Source organism: Oncorhynchus keta, chromosome 35, assembly GCF_023373465.1.
Source record: "Oncorhynchus keta strain PuntledgeMale-10-30-2019 chromosome 35, Oket_V2, whole genome shotgun sequence".
NCBI classification, from domain to species: Eukaryota; Metazoa; Chordata; class Actinopteri; order Salmoniformes; family Salmonidae; genus Oncorhynchus; species Oncorhynchus keta.
This window is the reverse complement of record NC_068455.1, coordinates 37,136,230-37,151,532: the sequence shown is the minus strand read 5'-3', so window position 1 is coordinate 37,151,532 and position 15,303 is coordinate 37,136,230. Positions and strand designations below refer to the sequence as shown.

The 15,303-nt window shown below is 44.5% G+C and overlaps 1 protein-coding gene across 2 annotated transcripts in view; it reads right to left on the bottom strand.

Moving 5' to 3' along the window:
• LOC118368458 (peroxidasin) overlaps positions 1 to 15,303 on the bottom strand; it is an 85,762-nt gene that overhangs the window by 58,372 nt on the left and 12,087 nt on the right. The window lies entirely within an intron of this gene.

Sequence of the window (15,303 nt, the reverse complement as noted above, 5' to 3'; positions counted from 1 at the left end):
GGGAGACGAGGGAGTTTAGTAGCCTATCACTTTAATCGACCCTCTCATTATACAGTGATGAAATCATGTCATGACACTAACCACTCATGTCCATTATGACAAATAACTTATCCTGATAGGCCCCTAACCCTTCACTGAAACACTATTTGGTTTGTAACTAAACGAGGAAGGTAGGCCATAATAGGGTTAAGTACTTAACCCATTTAGAGCTAGATGCACGTTGTCTCGTTCAGTGAAATGGGAACATTTCTAAACAATGAAGTTATGCTTGTGGAACTTAGCCTCTTAAGTCATTCGACCTTCAACTGAGTAATTTGCCAAATGTATTTTCATAAGACGGAGAGAAAAAAACGCTCTGTAAGTGGAACCAGCTACCCATATGAAGGACATACTGAGGGGCACAAGAGAGAAGTTAGGGTTTGTTGCTGCTGCCTTGAAGTTATTCCTATTTTCCTGTCATTACATTACATTGTCATACAAGTCACTGCCCTCAGACGGGCCATAATTGGGTGTTTAGAACAAAGAGCAGATAGCCTTGCTGCAAAACACTAACAACAAGGACCATAACAACCCAATCCAGAAGACAGAGTCCAGCCACAGTAACAGAGGCAAGACAAGATGGTGTTGGGGTCACACCCTGATCTGTTTCACCTGTCTTTGTGATTGTCTCCACCCTTCTCCAGGTGTCGCCCATCTTCCACATTATCCCCTGTGTATTTGTACCTGTGTTCTCTGTTGCCATTTCGTCTTGTTCGTCAAGTCAATCAGCATTTTTGTGTCTCAGCTCCTGATTTTCCCAGTCTCTCTTTTTCTCGTCCTCCTGGTTTTGACCCTTGCCTGTCCTGACTCTGAGCCCGCCTGCCTGTCCACTCTGCCTGACCCTGAGCCTGCCTGCCGACCTGTACCTTTGCCCCACCTCTGGATTATTGACCACTGCCTACCCTGACCCTGAGCCTGCCTGCCGTCCGGTACCGTTGCTCCACCTCTGGTTTATTGACCCCTGCCTGGCTTGACCTGTCTATTGCCTGTCCCTGTTGGATTATTAAACCTTGGTTAATTCGACATTGTCTGCATCTGGGTCTTACCTTCATTACTGATAGTTGGAGACACAACACAGATATCTTTCATCTCTAAATGTAGGAGACGGAATGCTAAATCAATCCCCCAGCTAACCACATTTAACCATGAGTAATAGAAATCACTCATCAGCTACTCTGTAATGACCTTAACATTCACTGACTGACTCCAGGTCAAAATACGCCCACATGCTCCACTAACAGAGTCATTCCAATGACACCTTCTCTAAGTGTTGCTGAGTGGGTAACTGGGAGTAAAGTCATTTAAGTAAAGTCATTCAAACTGTCTTTCTACTTTGTCAGTAAAGATGCGAGTTCTGTGTCTATTCTTTCACCTTTGCTGACATGGTCTTCTCTAAGACAGTCTATTTTTCAGTGCTGTGAATTCCATCTGAAACATGGGGTTCTTATTCACAATTGTTCCTGTATTTGCTTTGCATTAATGTTGCCTAGTTACTAGGGCTGGGATGATAGCAGTATCACGATAATCGTTAGTATCGTGGCAAGGAAACAAAACACAAATCGGATTGAACTTCTTTAGAAAAACAGCCCTAATGTGGGAAACAAACATTATGTTGTCATCCAGAGTCACATTTATTTAATTTCCAAGCTATAGCACAAAATATTTTACATACAGCAGGTTTTTAAAGGACCGAAGAGTTTCCTGTTTTCAAGAGTTTGGTCTGCTTCCTGTATCATCCCGGCCCTACTAGTTACCAGGGCTGGGCGGTATACTGTATTTTACGATATACCGGTATTGATGCAAGGACTGGTTTGGGTTTTTACTTTACCTAATATAAAGGTATTTGAATATATGGTTTGTGAAATGTGATATGCCGTGTGTAACAACCATTTTCATGGTTTACACCGCTACTTGAGTAATCCCTCTCCCGCTTGGCATGGGAAACATATGTTAACATTGCCAATGCAATGCATCTCTCTCCCTCCCTCTCTCTCCATGGCGATTTCCAACCAGATCTAGCTCCGCCCCCTGTCACTCAAGGAGCACATTTCCTGTTGCTTGACAATGAGACACCTAGGGTTGTTTATAATTTTCCCTCATAATTGAGCTACTTTGAAAATCGATGTTGCGGGTGAAAATATATTGGTCGCGGGTTCGGGTTTTTTGGCTTCTCCTAAATTGCCCTGCGGCCGCCATGGAAATGTCTTACAAATATATATTTCACTGTGACCTGATGCTGCTGACTATCAAGCATGTTATTGCTGACTATCAAGCATCTTGTTGCTGACTATCAAGTATCTTGTTGCTGACTATCAAGCATCTTGTTGCTGACTATCAAGTATCTTGTTGCTGACTATCAAGCATCTTGTTGCTGACTATCAAGCAGCTTGTTGCTGACTATTAAGCATCTTGTTGCTGACTATCAAGCATCTTGTTGCTGACTATCAAGCATCTTGTTGCTGACTATCAAGCATCTTGTTGCTGACTATCAAGCATCTTGTTGCTGACTATCAAGCAGTTATTGCTGACTATCAAGCATCTTGTTGCTGACTATCAAGCAGCTTGTTGCTGACTATCAAGCATCTTGTTGCTGACTATCAAGCATCTTGTTGCTGACTATCAAGCATCTTGTTGCTGACTATCAAGCAGCTTGTTGCTGACTATTAAGCATCTTGTTGCTGACTATCAAGCATCTTGTTGCTGACTATCAAGCATCTTGTTGCTGACTATCAAGCAGCTTGTTGCTGACTATCAAGCATCTTGTTGCTGACTATCAAGCATCTTGTTGCTGACTATCAAACAGCTTGTTGCTGAGTGAGTGAGAGAGAGACTGAGTGAGTGAGTGGTGGGGAGGGCCGGAGGGGTGTGTGTGCTTTGAGACTGCGCGCTGCAGCAGGCAGCAGAGTCATCTGAGTGAGAGGCGACAGAGCAGAACCTTGCACTTTGTGACAACTTTTTACCAGGTGTAGGTAGACTATTTAGATTGTCATTACAGACACACCTATTTCCAAACCCTTTTTCCATAAAACATATTAACGCGCTAGAACTGATGCGTGTCAAGAAATAACGGGGACAACAGGAAAACGACTTTAGGTGTTCTAGAGCGCATTAGATACATTTGCTCGGAGGTGGTTTAAACTGCATTCTAATATCGTCAGTTTATGGAAAACCATATGAAGCGAAGGGTTTTACGCTCTCAGTTCTTGGGTCTCGAGCGCAGCTGTTATGGGAAAAAGTCCACAATGAAAATGACGTTACATGTGGAGAATGATACATTTGCATCTGTTGGCCATCGATTAGCCTATTAATTTATATACCCACGTATGTAGCCTACTGTAGCCTACCTACCATTTTATGCAATAAACATGTTGAAATTACGATATCACTGGAGTCATTGCAAATCAATTTGTGACACTTGTGTACCCTATCTGGGGCTTTCAAATTGATTTAATCAGTAGTGGAAAAAGTACCCAATTGCCATACTTGAGTAAAAGTAAAGATACCTTAATAGAAAATGACTCAAGTAAACGTGAAAGTCACACAGTAAAATACTACTTGAATGAAAGTCTACAAGTATTTTATTAAAAATATACATAATAATCAAAAGAAAATGAACAAATCATTTCATATTCCTTATATTAAGCAAACCTGACGGCACCATTTTCTTTTTTTCTTTTTATTTATGGATAGCCAGTGGCTCCAACACTCATTTACAACATTTCAGAGGCAAATCAAATTGTTAGAGTCACATGTGCAGAAAACAACAGGTGTAGTAGACCTTATAGTGAAATGCTTACTTACGAACTCCTAACCAACAGTGCAGTTAAAAAAAATACAAATAAGAATAAGAGATAAAAGTAACAAGTAATTAAAGAGGAGCAGTAAAGAAAAATAGCAATATATACAGTGGGGTGTCAGTACAGAGTCAATGCGCGGGGCACTGGTTACATGTAGGCAGAAAGTGACTATCCATAGATGACAACAGAGAGTGGCAGTGGTGTGGAGAGGGGGGGAGGCAATGTGAATCATCTGGGTAGCCATTTGACTAGATGTTCAGGAGTCTTATGGCTTGGGGGTAGAAGCTATTTAGAAAACTCTTGGATGTAGACTTGGCGCTCTGGTACCGCTTGCCGTGTGGTAGGAGAGAAAAAAAGTCTATGACTAGGGTGGCTGGAGTCTTTGACAATTTTTAGGGCCTTCCTCTGACACCGTCTGGTACAGAGGTCCTGGATGGCAGGAAGCTTGGCCCAAATGATGTATTGGGCTGTTCGCACTACCCTCTGTAGTGCCTTGCGGTCGGAGGCTGAGCAGTTGCCATACCAGGCAATGATGCAACCAGTCAGGATGCTCTCGATGGTGCAGCTGTGGAACCCCTTGAGGATCTGAGGACCCATGCCAAATCCCCTCAGTCTCCCGAGGGAGAATAGGTTTTGTCGTGCCCGCTTCACGACTGTCATGGTGTGCTTGGACCATGTTAGTATGTTGGTGATGTGGACACCAAGGAACTTGAAGCTCTCAACCTGCTCCACTGCAGCACAATTGATGAGAATGGGGGCATGCTCGGTCCTCTTTTTCATGTAATCCACAATCATCTCCTTTGTCTTGATCACATTGAGGGAGAGGTTGTTGTCCTGGCACCACACGGCCAGGTCTCTGACCTCCTCCCTATAGGCTGTCTTGTTGTTGTCGGTGATCAGACCTACCACTGTTGTGTCATCGCATATTTAATGATGGTATTGGAGTCGTGCCTGGCCGTGCAGTCATGAGTGAACAGGGAGTACAGGAGGGGGCTGAGCACGCACCCCAGAGGAGCCCCTGTGTTGAGGATCAGCGTGACGTATGTGTTGTTACCTACCCTTACCACCTGGGGGCGACCCACCAGGATCCTGTTGCAGAGGGAGGTACCTAGTCCCAGGGTCCCCAGCTTATTGATGAGCTTTGAGTGCCCTATGGTGTTGAACGCTGAGCTGTAGTCAATGAATAGCATTCTCACATAGTGTTCCTTTTGTCCAATTGTGAAAGGGCAGTGTGGAGTGCAATAGAGATTGCAACATCTGTGGATCTGTTGGCGGTATGCAAATTGGAGTGGGTCTAGGACTTCTGGGATGAAAGGTGTTGATGTGAGCCATGACCAAAGCACTTCATGGCTACAGACGTGAGTGCGGGTTGGTAGTCATTTAGGCAGGTTGCCTTTGTGTTCTTGAGCACAGACACTATGGTGGTCTGCTTAAAACATGTTGATATTACAGACTCGGACAGGGAGAGGTTGAAAATGTCAGTGAAGACACTGCTAGTTGGTCAGCAAATGCTCACAGTACACGTCCTGGTAATCCGTCTGGCCCTGCGGCCTTGTGAATGTTGACCTGTCCAAAGGTCTTACTCACATCGGCTGCGGAGAGCGTGATCACACAGTCGTCCGGTACAGCTGGTGCTCTCATGCATGTTTCAGTGTTATTTGCCTCGAAGCGAGCATAAAAGTAGTTTAGCTTGTCCGGTAGGCTCGTGTCACTGGGCAGCTCTCGGCTGTGCTTCCCTTTGTGGTCTGTAATGGTTTGTAGGCCCTGCCACATAAGACGAGCGTCAGAGACGGTGTAGTACGACTCGATCTTAGTCCTGTATTGATGCTTCGCCTGTTTGATGGTTAGTCGGAGGACATAGCGGGACGTCTAATTAGCTTCCGGGTTCGAGTTCTGCTCTTTAAAAGCTGCAGCTCTAGCCTTTAGCTCAGCGCGGATGCTGCCTGTAATCCATGGTTTCTGGTTGGGGTATGTATGTACGGTCACTGTGGGGGTGACGTCATCGATGCACTTATTGATGAAGCCAATGACAGATGTGGTGTACTCCTCAATGTCATTGGAGGAATCCCGGAACATATTCCAGTCTGTGCTAGCAAAACAGTCCTGCGCATCTGCTTCATCTGACCACTTTTTTATGTATCTAGTCACTGGTGCTTCCTGCTTTAATTTTAGCTTGTAAGCAGGAATCAGGAGGATATAATTATGGTCAGATTTGCCAAATGGAGGGCGAGGGAGAGCTTTGTATGATCACACTTTCCACAGCCGATGTGATTAAAGACCTTTAGACAGGTCAAAATTCACAAAGCAGCAGGGCTAGATGGATTACCAGGACGTGCACTCCGAGCAACCGCTGACCAACTGGCCAGTGTCTTCACTGACATGTTCAACCTCTCCCTGTCTGAGTCTGTAACACCAACATGTTCCAAGCAGACCATCATAGTCTCTGTGCCCAAAAACACTAAGGTAATCTGCCTAAATGACTACCAACCCGTAGCACTCACGTCTGTAGCCATGAAATGCTTTGAAAGGCTGGTCATGACTCACATCAACACCATTATCCCAGAAACCCTAGACCCACTCCAATTTGCATACCGCACCAACAGATCCACAGATGTTGCAATCTCTATTGCACTCCACACTGACCTTTCACACCTGGGCAAAAGGAACACTATGTGAGAATGCTATTCATTGACGACAGCTCAGCGTTCAACACCATAGTGCCCTCAAAGCTCATCAATAAGCTGGGGACCCTGGGACTAGGTGCCTCCGTCTGCAACTGGATCCTGGACTTCCTGATGGGCCGCCCCCAGGTGGTAATAGTAGGTAACAACACATACGCCATGCTGATCCTCAACACAGGGGCTCCTCAGGGGTGCATGCTCATCCCTCTCCTGTACACCCTGTTCCCTCATGACTGCACGGCCAGGCACGACTCCAACACCATCATTAAGTTTACCGATGACACAACAACTCTGATCACCGACAACGACAGCCTATAAGGAGGAGATCAGAGACCTGACTGTGTGGTGCAAGGACAACAACCTCTCCCTCAACATGATCAAGACAAAGGAGATGATTGTGGACTAAAAGGAGGACCGAGCACGACCCCATTCTCATCGATGGGGCTGTAGTGGAGCAGGTTGAGAGCTTCAATTTCCTTGGCGTCTACGTCACCAACAAATCAACATGGTCCAAGCACACCAAGACAGTCATGAAGAGGGCACAACAAAACCTATTCCCCCTCGGGAGATTTGGCATGGGTTCTCAGATCCTCAAAAGATTTTACAGCTGCACCATTGAGAGCATCCTGACGGGTTGCATCGCTGCCTGGTATGGCAACTGCTCGGCCTCTGACCGCAAGGCACTACAGTGGGTAATGTGAATGGCCCAGTACATCACTGGGGCCAAGCTTCTTGCCATCCAGGACCTCTATACCAGGCAATGTCAGAGGAAGGCCCTAAAAGTCGCCAAAGACTCCAGCCGCCCTAGTCATAGACTGTTCTATGAGCGCCAAGTCTAGGACCAAGAGGCTTCTAAACAGCTTCTACTCCCAAGCCATAACACTCCTGAACAGCTAATCAAATGACTACCCAGACTATTTGCATTGGTTTTTTGCACAGGCTGTACACACTCCAATAGGCTCTCATTCACAATTTGACAAGCACTTGATAATGCCTCGAATTTCACGGAGGCATCCCCTATGTGGCCATAATGCACCCTTAAAAAATCCATGCCTTTTGCGCCCAGAGTGCTGCATTGTGCCCTTCTCCCTGAGTGTGCTGCACAATCTGAAGCGTCTCTCACTCACACAGCTCTCTGTCACGTGATCTGGTCTTTCTCACAGGCTACAAGTTAAGACAGACACATCGGGGATGCAACTGTGCGCGTCCTTATCCAATGCGGAGGTGCATATAAAAGATATTGGAAGAACTGTCCACATATACTTTTCATCAGCCAACAAGATGAGTAGGCCTAACGAACAGCAAAAGCACTAGCCTATGTCAATCTACTATCCCCCATAGTACAAAAGCCGATTCTATTCTGTGTGAGAAAACATAGTTCCAAACATAGTCTGGGACAGTTGTGGGATGCGATAGATCCCAAATTAATACAACCACTAGCATCAAAAAATATTTTTGGTGCAATGTGGCTTACGCAGCAGATCAGAACGTTTAGCTTAAAATGTTGATAAACTATTAGGCTATTTCTTAACATTATAAGAGCAGCAATGTGCACATGGTAGTAGGCTATAAACGTGAATGGACCATAATCTATGCATTTAAATAGCAAATGGAGGACGCTAGTCCCCGTGGTTTATTTTCATGCCAGCCAGGTAGGCTATACACCTGTTGTAAATATAAGCAATGTGGTTAATATTAGGATACAATTAATGCATAGAAAAATAAATGCAAGCATAATGGACCACATACCCAAAGCAATAATGACAAAAGGAAACATTTCCGTTTCCAAAACAGCTCAAGTTTTCAACAATAGTCTCCTCCCTATCAAAATACACCAGAAGCAGTAGAAACATTCCTCAGCCATGCTTCTATGCATACTCTACATACCTCCCATCCCTGCCCATGGATATTCACACTTTCCTAACAAAACTGGTGTTTATAGATGGACGCTAACTGGTGGTGAAGAAAGACTTTAAGCTGTATGCCTTGAAGGGGAGACCCATCTACAGGCAGCCACTGGGGAGTTAGGTAGTGCAGAACTCTGCCAAGGCATGCTGGAACAGGGGTTGACCCGCAGCCTCCAGGCTCTGGGAAGGAGTGGAGGGACAAGGGGCTCTGGGGGCTGCTACATGCTGGTTCAGGCAGCACCTTCGTACCTGTACAACTCAAACATGAAAGTAGAGGTGTGTGTGTGTGTGTGTGTGTGTGTGTGTGTGTGTGTGTGTGTGTGTGTGTGTGTGTGTGTGTGTGTGTGTGTGTGTGTGTGTGTGTGTGTGTGTGTGTGTGTGTGTGTGTGTGTGTGTGTTAGATTTAGGCAGGAAAGCATTACAAGATCCAGACACTAGAACCAGCCAAAGGGTGCTGAAAAGTGTTTGTGAGAAAAGACTAATGGGGTGCCCTCAGACTGAAGCAGTGAACAAAAACGTTGGAGAGCTCAAATGACAAAGTGTACCTATCCATCACGCACACATTCTCTCCTCCAAGCACTTGGCTGATAATCCCTAAAGCTTACTTACAACAACGCTGTCCAAAATAGACATACGGCAACATTCTCCAAATAGTATGTATTTATTAGGGCCGTGACGATACCAGTATTGCGATATTCGCTAGTATCGTGGCAAGGAAGTAAAGCACGAAGCGGATTTAACATCTTTAGGAAAACAGCCCTAATGTTGGAAACAAACATTATATTGTCATCCATAATCACATTTACTTAATTGCCACGCTATAGCACACAATATTTATACAGAATAATTTTTATTAAAGGACCAAAGATTTTAGTCTGCTTCGTATTTTCATTTTTGCCATGGAAAAAAAATGTGATACTGGTATCACCCCGGTATTTATGGGAAAAGGGCAGAAATAAGTCAGGGCTGAAATACCAAGGGAGCACTTTATGGCTGTTGGTCTCAGATACATATCAGTATCAGGTAAGTAGACCACACCCTCTATTGATTGCGGTGGATGAATTATGCCTTTGTCAACAGAAGCACTTGTCCCCTAAAGTGTGCGTAGCCTACTATTACAGTATAGTAGAAGGACTGGGTCTCCCAACAGGGTGGATCACAAGAAACCCCAATCAGGCCAGATAAGGTCCGAGGGAGACCATTATTCCTACAGTAGCATCTAAACAGCAGTCCTGCAATAACTGTTTCACTGAAGACAACTAGTAGGCCTACAAATTCACATTCAAAACCTTCACCATTTACGAGCGTAATTCTTCTAACATTAATGGCCCGAAAATATCCTTCCTCAAATCGCCCTCAGTTGTTTGTCTGACTATGATAAACAGCAGGCGAACAATATGGCATTGTGATCCCAGCAGTAAATGAGTTTACCATGCCAGATAAAGGAGCGTCTGGAGCCAGAGTGCTCGACACAGTGGCTTATCACCATGGAGTAGTGAGAAGACTGGGAGGAAGTGGAGGAGGGTCATGGAGTAACAACAGGAACATATCGGGCAGACCTCCAATAAAAAGCTACTTGAGCCTGTCTGTCTGTCTGTCTGTCTGTCTGTCTGTCTGTCTGTCTGTCTGTCTGTCTGTCTGTCTGACTCCACAGCATGATTGTTCAGATTGTTCTTATTTTTTGCCTATTGATGTTCATTGAAGGGTTTTTGAACTAGCTTCATTGACAGAGTCCATTTACTCAAGTCCATGTCTTGATTGCGCTGCTCCCCCTCCAAAGCTTATCAGGCCACTGAAGCTCAAATAAATGTGCACAATATTCCACTTTTGACCTTGACCAAGAACAGTAACACAAAGTAGCAGCAGAAACAGACTTGTCGGTCTTGGTACTGCAGATACTGTCGGAAATTGAAACCTGAACACAACACAGTTTTGATACAGTGCAAACTTTTTGGATGCATTGGCTTTACTCCAGAGGGAAAACAAACTGAAAGTATCTTGGATCTACCGCCCAGCGCCCACACAGATAAACTGTGCCACCCTGCCTTAATCAGTGTACTGATAATAACAGAGCAAGGTCCATACTGTCTGGGAATACATTTATACTGAACACAAATATAAATGCAACATGTGAAGTGTTGGTCCCATGTTTCATGAGCTGAAATAAAATCTCTCAGAAATGCTCTCAAATTTTGTGCACAAATTTGTTTACATCCCTGTTAGTGAGCATTTATCTTTTGACAAGATAATCCATCCAACTGACAGGTGTGGCATATAAAGAAGCTGATTAAACAGCATGATCATTACACAGGTGCACGTTGAGCTGGGGACAATAAAAGGTCGCTCTAAAACAGTGGTTCCCAACCTTTTTGGCTTACTGTATCACCAAATGAATTTTGCTCTGCCCGGAGTACCCCTGAAGTACCCCCTCATGTACATTTAACCAGTAGACCTATGGTCTCATCAGTCTTCTCAAGTACCCCCTGTGGATAGGCCAAGTACCCACGGTTGGGAAAATTGCTCTAGAACGTGCAGTTTTGTCACACAACACGTGCCACGGATGTCTCAAGTTTTGAGGGAGAGTGCAATTGGCATGCTGACTGCAGGAATGTCCACCAGAGCTGTTGCCAAATAATTTAATGTTAATTTATCTGGCATAAGCTGTCTTAGAGAATTTGGCAGTACGTCCAACCGGCCTCACAACCGCAGACTACGTGTAACCACACTAGCCCAGGACCTCCACATCCAGCTTCTTCACCTGAGGGATCGTCGGAGACCAGCCACCCGAACAGCTGATTAAACTGTGGGTTTGCACAACCAAATAATTTCTTCACAAACTGACTTCAGTGGGCAAATTCTCACTTTCGATGGCCACTGGCACGCTGGAGAAGTGTCCTCTTCACAGATGAACCCCGGTTTCAACTGTACAAGGCAGATGGCAGACAGCGTGTCTGGCATCGTGTGGGTGAGCGGTTCGCTGATGTCAACGTTGTGAACAGAGTGCCCCCATGGTGACGGTGCGGTTTGATATGGGCAGGCATAAGCCACGGACAATGAACACAATTACGTTTTATCGATGGCAATTAGAATGAGATACTGTGACAAGATCCCGAGGCCCATTGTTGTGCCATTCATCCGCCCCCATCACCTCATGTTTCAGCATGATAATAATAATAATAATAATAATATATGCCATTTAGCTGACGCTTTTATCCAAAGCGACTTACAGTCATGTGTGCATACATTCTACGTATGGGTGGTCCCGGGAATCGAACCCACTACCCTGGCGTTACAAGCGCCATGCTCTACCAACTGAGCCACAGAAGGACCACATGCACGGCCCCATGTTGCAAGGATCTGTATACAATTCCTGGAAGTTAAACATGTCACTGCTTTTCCATGGCCTGCATTCTCACCAGACATGTCACCCATTGAGCATGTTTGGGATGCTCTGAATTGACGTGTAAGACAGCGTATTAAAGTTCACGACAATATACAGCAACTTCGCACAGCCACTGAAGAGTAGTGGGACAACATTCCACAGGCCACAATCAACAGCTTAACCAACTCTATGCGAAAGGAGATGTGTCGCGGTGCATGAGGCAAATGGTGGTCACACCAGATACTGACTGTTTTTTTGATACACGCCCCTACCTTTTTCTAAAAGTACTGTATCAGAGGCATATCTGTATACCCAGTCATGTGAAATCTATAGATGAGAGCCTAATGAACATATTTAAATTGACTGATTTCCTTATATGAACTGTAACTCAGTAAAATCTTTGAAATTGTTGCATGTTGCATTCATATTTTTGTTCAGTGTGATATGGGGAAAACTTTATGGATTATAAAGAGATAAAACATGGACAAAGAGTAATGACCTTTGATTGATAGGCAGGAAGAAGGAAATACAGCCATGGGCAATGTTCCATTCATCCATCGATCCCCATCCACCCATCCATCCATCCATCCATGCATCCATCCATTCATCTATCCATCCATCCTTCCTTCCTTACTTGAAGTAATCACTGATCTGTGAAAGCTGTACAGTAGACCCTTTGCTTTGGGCAGTGAGGCTACAATTGAACTTGACACATGGGATGAACTAAGCGGGACATTTGTCCTCTCACCAGTGATTAATGGGCATTGACAGATTAACCATTCCTTCAGATTCCTACCACACTGTTGAAGATTCAGGCATGTAGTTCTACTGACTAAGGCCTTACGGAGTGGAATAAACCCTACTTTACAGTCCCCCAGTAGAACATAGACAGAGACCACAGCATTTGAACTCAAGCGGATATAACACTTGGCTCAGCAGCTGTAGCCCTCAAGAGCACATATGAAAGAATGATGGAAATACATATCACAGGAAGAAAATTCTTACCCAATTCGGCATATAGTATATAGTATGTTAGAAATGTAATATGCTTACCTAGGATGCTTAGAAGCTAAGGACTTGTCAGCTCAAACAGCCATAAAGTAAACTAATAGCTAGGCTTTTCTCTGTGAATCTTGAACTATGAATGTATCTGCCTTGAGCCTTAGAAGAGAAATCTTCCCAAATAAGCATGTTTCTTTGAGACTTTAGCCAGGATGGAGCTTCAACATAGATCTTGTGAGATCGTGCATGCTTTGTCACATGCTGCATAGAGTTAACACAGTGCTGGAGAGGAGACAAGAGGTGACACAATGTCCACAGTAACAACACTTGGAAACAGGATGCTGTTCAGTGCTCTGGGTTCTTGTTGGTTGGCTGCCCGTTCAGCCTCAACCATTCCACAAGGGAAATTCCACTGAGCAAATGGCCAAGCCGATAAGAGCCCTGGGCCTGATAACCGAGCCGGCTGTGATTACCACCGACACCAGGCAGACAGCAACTTTTTCAAAACCCAATTGCTCTGTCAGAATGGAGAGGCCGGCCTGGCCATGGCTGGGTAGGGTAGCATGTTGGGAATCATGGCCACATAGGTACAGATCCATTTAGCAAAGTCTTTGACAATCCACTCTCTCTCTCTCTCTCTCTCTCTCTCTCTCTCTCTCTCTCTCTCTCTCTCTCTCTCTCTCTCTCTCTCTTTCTCTCTCTGGGAATTGTTTAGCTCTCTGACCCATGCCCAAGTTGGACAGCCAATGACTCTCTCTGGGCGTGCATGACTCATACTTTGTTAAACAACATCATGGCAGGCTCCCCACCTCGTTTCTTCAAAGAAAAACAAGGCCATATCAATCTCCAAACATGGTTGGGAGCTTTTCTCTTAATACCTCTGTGTGAATCCTGCAGTATAAAAAAGAGTATTGTGAGTATTGTGTCATCATCTGACATTAGATTTGTGCGGTATACCGTATACTGGGGTATTTTGAAATACCGGCGATATGATTTTCAATACCGCCAAAAAAAGAAAATGCCAGATCAAGCTTCTTGGTTACAGCAAAGACAATCCCGTCCTAGATCAACAACCCTGCTGCCTAAACGGGTCTACACAGAATATGCAAACGGAGCCGATGGAGCGTCACAAAAGAGGCGGCTCCTTGTAGTGCGCTCCGACATTCCTCGTACTCCTGTGACACAAGGAAATTGTAACGCGCCATATAACCTCTCCTGAGGGGACAGTGTTGTGGTTCCTTGATATGCTCTATAAGCTATGTATCAAAATAGCCTATTTTACATTGATAAGAAACTGTCAAACAATATTCGAATTCCCCCCAAATGTATTTTGTTTGGAAGTAATAACTAGTGATTCAAGGCTACTAGTAAAAACAGCTGCGAGATATGTGCTTTTTCTCCACGACAAAAACATGATGACTTAACTGGATGGGGGTGAATACATTGAAGCAGAATATTATATTGGGAACATGTTGTAGGTTACACTGGCAAGTATGAGAAAGGTATTTTATTCAGAAGTAATAACAAGTGATTACTGTTGTGAAATGGTAGAACCTGCTGTAGCCAACTAGCTAGCCATGTGCTTTTTTCTCCATGACCAAAACATGGTGTTTTATTTGTAGATTCTATGGGAATGAATACACGAGCAGCATATCAATCTGGGATGTTTTAGGTTACACCCGTAGGTATAAGAATATTTGATGGACATATTTTTTTGAAATTATAAATCTTATTATATCACATGGAGATGGGAGAAGTTAAAAAGGATAGCTAGCTTGCTATGTTTTTAGCCAGGCTAAAGCCAGCTAGCCAGGCTGCCAGCTAGGTACTACGGTATATATTAAAACCAGTAGATAGTGATAGCGCTGACCAAACTCCCGATGGCGCATTAAGATGGAAGTACTTGACTTTGATGCGTGCCATATTGCTGAACGGGGCTGAATGGCACCAAATAATCGCTAAGGATCAAGGTTAAAATGGCGGTGAGGATCATGGCCGATGTAGTCGTTTTTATCCTGCCTGAGAGAGTCAACCCAACACTCCTGCAAGATGAAGTTAACCTCAATACCGGATACCACGTGAATACCAAGTGCAAAGAGTGTGCATGAGGGCCTCCTCGTAGCCTGCTGGCCCGTAATTGGTAAGTGTCAGCGCGTAAGTGTCAGCCCGTTGTCCTGTGTGACGACAAATAATTAAATATCTAAATTTTTAGCAGACCTTTCACGAATTCATCATTTGGGATTGAATTTGATCATAATAAGCCAATATTAGAGGCCAAAATACCAGTAAAAGAATGGCTTTCTAGGGCAGACCAGGGCTTTGGCACTGCTAGGTTGCTACGCAGTAACTGACCAGCAGAGCTTGTGACTGGACACCGGAGGTCTAGCTATTACTAGCAAGGGAAGGCCACACTTTCTTGTTTTCGCAAAATGGAAAGACAAAAATAAAAGACTTTGCTATCGTGGGACCGGCGGGGATATCATGCTACTAAAAGG